Here is a 6,890-nt window from a genome sequence, read left to right as displayed (position 1 = left end):
TCCCCTCCCCCCTCCCCTCCCCTCTCCTCTCTGTGTCTGTCTCTCTAACTTTAAGCTTCTCTTTCACTAGCTGTCTTTCTCCCCTTCACTCTGTGCACCTCTGTCTATGTCTTTCACTCTGTCTCAGTGTTTTCTGTCTTCAGTCCAACCTCCTTTCACATTACTCCCTTGCACTTATTATATATCCCAGCCAAACTGGCCAATTAACTGTTCATTGGATTCAAATTGTCATCCTTCTTGCACAGACTGTCTCCCATGCCCATGACATACTCCCACCTCATATCTGACTTTCAAAATCCTTCTCTTCCTTTAAAGTTTAACTCAGGTGCCTCCCCCTCTATGAAGTCTTATCATGAAGTCCCTACAGATAAAGTGTTCTCTCCCTGCTCAAATGTTCCTAGAATGCTTTGCCTGGATCTTTCCTTTGCCTCCATCACTCAATCTTGGATCTTGTTTAGCTGTGTTCATGCAGTTTCCCCATTCTCCTTCCCCACCCCCAACCCCCCGGTGGAATGCAAGCTCTTTGAGGGTGAAGACTGTAATTTTTAATCATTGTATCTTCAGTGGGTAACATGGTGCCTCAAACATAGTAAGTATTTAATAAAGGCTTGTTAACTTGAATTAAATGCTTTGGTCTTCACCTCCTAAGAATGTGGGAAAAAAAACAAACCAAATCTTTTGACTGTCCTTAGGATTCACTGCCAGTCTCAGCTTATTCTGTGCTTTAGTATTTTTATGAAAAGAATGCATCATCTTCTTGTGAGCAACAGAGGAAGAAAGCTCACACTCTATTGTCTGCCACTGGTTCCATCATTTATACTTAAAAAAAAAATTTACCTTGGTTCGTGAATTCTCTGTGCATCCACATTGATCTCTTTAGACAACCCCATCCACCCACAACTTTCTTCCTCATTGAATTTATTTCTGTTTGCAATTTTAGAATTTCATTCTTGAGAGTTTCTCATCCATCTTTGACTTTTGTTGCTGTTGTTCAGTCGTTTCAGTCATGTCTGACTCTTTGTGACCCTGTACGGGGTTTTCTTCACAAAGATACTGCAGTGGTTTGTCATTTCCTTCTTCAGTGAGTTAATGTAAACAGAGGTTAAATGACTTTCCTGGGGTCACAAAGCTAATAAGTGTCTGAAGTCAGATTTGAACATGTCTTCCTGACTCCAGTCTAAACACTCTAGCTACCTAGTTGTCCATATATAAATGCAAGCTATTCTGTGTCAGACTATACCTGGCTTCCCTTACCTTCATCACAAATGATAAGGTGGAGTGGTAGGTCGCTTTCCCCCAGTGATCCTATTGTGTCTGGGATCATCAGTCATCAGTTCTTCTTTATTAGTCCAGAATAGCAATTGCCTTTCTTTCTTCCTTCATTTTTTGAAGAATGAAATCATCATTATCGAGGCCAGCCAAGAAATTGTCAGCCACTCTGTTTTTGGCAAAGGGGGAGCTCCAGTGGAGACAGAGATCATTGAAACTCCTCTCTGTGCCTCCATGCCAAAGTTTTGATCGTCTCCTGACCTCTTCATCTGTTGTATCCTTTAGTCCAAGTGATCAATAGAACAGACCCATGAGAATACAGCTTTTTCTTTTTTTCTCCATTAATCTTCACTCTGCCATCTGGATTTATACTTGTGAGTATGTTTCCTTACTATACAGTGTTACTCTGTTCCCACATAACAACAATAATAATGATGATTGATAGCACTTTAAGGTTTACAAAAGCACTCTACAAATATTAACTTACTTTATTCTAACAACCCTGGGATGTATGTGTTATCATCATCCCCATTTTGTAGACGAAGCAACTGAGGCAGAAAGAAATTAAGTGACAGGAAGTGACCGAGGATGGATTTAAACTCAGATCTTCCCGACTCCAAGTCCAGTGCTCTTTCCACTTCACCACCACATTATCATATTTGCATGTTGTCTCCTTGATTAGACTGTGAGCTCCTCAAGAGCACAGTGCCTGCATGTAGTAGGCATTTAATAAATGTTTATTGACCACTGCTTAGCACAGTGCCTGCACGTAGTAGGTGTTTAATAAATGTTGACTACTGCTTAGCACAGTGCCTGCACATAGTAGGTGTTTAATAAATGTTTGTTGACCATTGCTTCTGTTTGTTGACTATCCCCTTCCATAGGTTGCTTCTAGGCATGAGTAGCCCACCAAGTCCAAGAGGTATTACTGAGACTGACTTTGTCTCCTTGCATTAGGGTCTCCTTGAGCACATCTGTGTGTCTAGACATCCGAGGCCTTGGGTTTTGTTTATCCATCCTTTCTTGGATCTTTGTCTTCAGTGCATTATTGGGCTTCTACATGGCTAGTCTTCCTTTCTTGTAGCTGCTGCTCTCTCTGCTCTGCCTGGGTTAGACCACACTTGGGACATTTGTTCCCTTCTGCCAGCATGATTTAGGAAGGATTTTGATTTGCTGGAGAATGGCCAGAGGTGAGCAAGCAAGATGGTGATGGTAACTCATGCCAAGCGAGGACTGATTGAAAGAGCTGGAGAGATTTTTGCCTAGAGAAGACAAAGACTAAGGGGATGCATTTTGGTATTTAATAATAATAACATTATAATAATATGTTTATTAATATATTACTATTATATCAATAGTAATACATGTCTGTGGCTATTTAAAAGGTTGTCCCAGTTCTGCTTGGGCCCAGACAGCAAAATTGGGAAGAGTGGTGGAAGTTGGGAAGAGGTAGATACAGGTTTGATAAAAGGAAAAAAAAACACCACTTCTTAACAATTTGTTCAGTCTTTCAGTTGTGGCCAACTCTCTGTGACTGCATGGACCACAGAATGCTAATAATGTCCATGGGATTTTCTGGGCAAAGATACCTGGGTAGTTTGTCATTTACTTCTCTAGTGGATTAAGGCAAACAGAGGTTAAGTAACTTGCCCATGATCACAAAGCTAGTAAGTATCTGAAGCTGGATTTGAACTCAGGTCTTCCTGACTCCAGGTCCAGTGCTCTAACCACTGAACCACCTAGCTACCTCTATTCTTTACAATTAGAGCTGTCCAAAAGAGGAATAGGCTGCCCTGTAGGAGTGATTGGCTCTTTTTCTTTCAGATCTTCCATCAGCGACCGGGTACCCATTTGTTAAAGCTGTTGTACTGGGGACTCTCAGTTGGGTATGGCTTAGACTAGTTGACTCTGTGGTCCTTTCAGACTTCGAGATTCTGCAAGATAAATCCTCCATAAAGACATCTGAAGGTGAGATTCTCCCAGCCTGGGCCCCTGTGCCTACGAGGTATCAGGAATTAATAAGAATGGTCACTTTTTCTATGTAACCCCAAGTCCCACTCAAGCAGGATAGAGGATGGGCAGCACACTGCTACTTTTGGAAGATGTGACTCCTAATTTGCTGTTACTTACCTTTGTTGTGACAGCAGAACATTAGCTCCCTGAGGGCAGGTGCTGGATTTTTATTTTTGACTTTGTATACCCTGAGACTTAAGACAGGGCTTTGCATGCAGTAGGTACTTAATAAATGTTCATTAAAGGGGTGGCTAGGTGGTGCAGTGAATAGAGTACTGGCCCTAGAGTCAGGAGGACCTGAGTTCAAATCCAACCTCAGACACTTAACACGAAAACTAGACGTGTGACCTTGGGCAAGTCACTTAACCCCAATTGCCCTCCCAAAAAAGGCAAAAAAAAGTTCATTACATTGCTTTCTTAATAATAACTCAAACTTGTGTAGTATCTTAGTACTTACAAAACATGTTAAATGTTATTTCATTTGATCCTCACAACAACTCTGTGAGGGAAACAAAGGTGGCCTTATTTTACAGATAAAGAAACTGAAACACAGCTTAAGTGATTTGTTCAGGATCCCATATCTAGTGAGTGTCTAAGGCAAGGTTTGAACATGGGACTTCCTGACTCTGAGAGCAGCTCTCCATCTCAGGGCCAGCTAACTGCCAAAATTCATGAGTTATTATGGCACAGTCCCTTCATATTATTATCTCTTTGTTTCCTTTTTGGAGGGCAATTGGGGTTAAGTGACTTGCCCAAAGTCACACGGCTAGTAAGTATGTTAAGTGTCTGAGACAGGATTTGAACTTAGGTCCTCCTGACTCCAGGGCCTGTGCTCTATTCACTGCACCACCTAGCCGCCCCTCATATTGTTATCTTGTTGCATTGGGAAGACTATCATGTTGTACAAGATAAAGCAATCTACATGGGACCAATAATCTTGAGGTCTATGGTCCTACCTCTGATATTCAGTGTGTGACTTTGAACCAGTAATACCATGTTTCCCCGATAATAAGACCTATCCCCAAAATAAGCCCTCCCCTTACTGTGTAAGATTCCTCTAAAATAAGCCCTCCCCTGAAAATAAGCCCTATTGAGATTGCTACTGTAGTGAAGGTGATCCCCTGCACTACACGCTACATTACTGTACCCTCTGTATGCACCGTCCCTCCCCCCCGTGAAACGCACGCTGCGCTCTGAGCTGCATCCAATCAGAGCTGCAGCAGTGAGCGCATCATCCTGTTCTTCCCCAGTGATTTGCTTGCTGGCGCCATTGAGAGCAGTGCCGCGGAGGAGAGCTGAGGCAGGACAACATAAGCCCTCCCCTGCAAATAAGCCCTCTGGTGTTTTTCTTTCCAAAAAAAAAATAATAAGACAGTGTCTTATTATCGGGGAAACACAGTATAACCTCTCTGGCCTCAGTTTCCTAGTCTGCAGATTAAGGGAGTTGGATTAGATGGTTTTTCAACTCCAAATTGATTAACCAATGGCTTCTCAACTTCTTGAGTTGATTTTTTTGAACCCAGACCTCTGGAGGCTGTTGTTTTCTGCCAGGCCCACTGCCCACAATGAGAAACATGTCAGCTTGCAAACTACTATTCCAAACTTAAAAGCAAAAAAATGCTCATTACCCATTTTGTAATCCTTAGTTCTTACAAGCTCAGCTCTCTCTTAAACAGGCTTAGGAAAATCCAAGACAATCTCAGACATGACTTTTAAAAACACACTCAAACAGAAACTAACATCATTTTAAAACAGAAAATAATGACATGTCAAAAATCACATATATAGAGTATTTTAAGGCTTAAGTATTGGTAGCATCATAAGTCAAAGAATGTTAGAGCTGGAAGGGCTTTAGAAACCATAGGATAATAGATCTGAAGTGGGAAGGGACCTCAGAGATCATCCAATCCAAGCCTTCTTAAACTTTTCCCACTTATGACCCCTTTTTGATTTTTGCAGCATTAGTTGGTGATGCATGGCCTGTGGGTTCCAGAAGTGCAAAGTGTACATGCTTTGTGTTCAGAACCAAGGTTGCAGTGAAGTTGAGAAAGATGCAGCACAGGCAAGCACTGCCAGAAACACCTCCGATGCATTAGACATCTGATTTTGAATTAATTTTTGGGTATTGTGCATTCAGAAACCTTTTATTTTTGCCAGATTTTTCAAGACCCCATACGAGGTCATGACCCATAGTTTAAGAAGTTCTGATCTAGTCCAATTCCCTCAGTTTTATACATGAGAAAACTGAGGTCTACAGAGGTTGAATAACTTGTTTGAGGTCACACAGGTAAGGAACAACCGAGCTGGGATTTTGAACTCGGGTCCAATGATTACTACTTGGATGCCACTCCTGTCTAATTATATCTTAATGCTAGTTTGCTTACACTGTCTGCTATATAACCCAACACCCTCATTTTATAGACCCTGAGGACTAAGGATAGGAAATTACTTGCTTCAAGTCACTAAATTAGTTAGTGGTAAAGGGAAGATTAGAACCCAGTTAGGATGTAATAAAATTATTTGGTTTTTATAGCATGGCAATAATAGCTAGCATTTATATAGCACTTTAAGATTTGTGAGATGCTTTACAGTTATTATTTTACTCTATCCTTAAAACAACCCTGAGAGATAGGTGCTATTATTATCCTCATTTAACAGGAGGACAGCTAGGTGGTGTAGTGTGCCAGGCCTAGAGTCAGGAAGACATGAGTTCAAATACAGCCTCAGACACTTAGTAGCTGTGTGAACATGGGCAAGTCACCCAATCCTGTTGGCCTCAGTTGCCTCATCTGTAAAATTAGCTAGAGAAGGAAATGGCAAACTACTCCAGTATATTTGCCAAGAAAACTCTGAATGGGATCATGAAGAGTCCAACACAACCGAAAAACAAATTGAAGAGGAAACTAAAGTATAAATGATTTTTCCAGAGTTACCCAGCTGGCAAGTGTCTGAGACTGGATTTGAACTCAGGCCTTCCTGACAATTCCTGATTTCAAGTCCAAGAATTTATCCACTGTAACCACCTGGTATCAGCCAATCAACCAAAAAGCATTTAAATGCTAATTATGTACCAGAAACTATGCCCAAAACTGGAGATACAAAGAAAAAAAAATGAAATAGTTGATGTCCTCAAGGAGCTTATATTCTGTTTTGGGAGATAACATGTACACATGTAAGTATCACCTAGGCAGGCCAAGTTGTCAGTCTTCTAAGTTGATGTCCCTTCCCTTCTCATGGGTGGTACTTCCTCAGTGGCTCACTCCCTTCTAGAGAGGTATCTTCTTTTCAAACCTGCTGTCCTGCTTTGTAGGGGAAAGGAATAAAAATGGCTTCTGCCTCAGCTCACTTACCTACCTCTGGGACTATTGAGTTTCTAGGAATATTTTCCTGGGGATTGTTTTCTCTCTCTCTCTCTCTCACTCTCATTAACTTTCATTTCTATTGAATACGTGTCTCAAACCTTCAGTCAGTTTGCCTTGGCAAAAAAAAAAGGCAACCCACATTGAGTTTGCAAAACCTCAGTAATTTAGATCTCCTCCGGTTCCCTTCTTTGCAATTTCCCCACTTGCATTCAAGTACGTCAAACTGGCACAGAGTTCATAGCTTTC

Source organism: Petaurus breviceps, unplaced genomic scaffold, assembly GCF_028583685.1.
Source record: "Petaurus breviceps papuanus isolate PSGF00001 unplaced genomic scaffold, PetGlider_PUasm1.0 90701, whole genome shotgun sequence".
Classification (NCBI taxonomy): domain Eukaryota; kingdom Metazoa; phylum Chordata; class Mammalia; order Diprotodontia; family Petauridae; genus Petaurus; species Petaurus breviceps.
Note: the sequence above shows the minus strand (reverse complement) of the source record.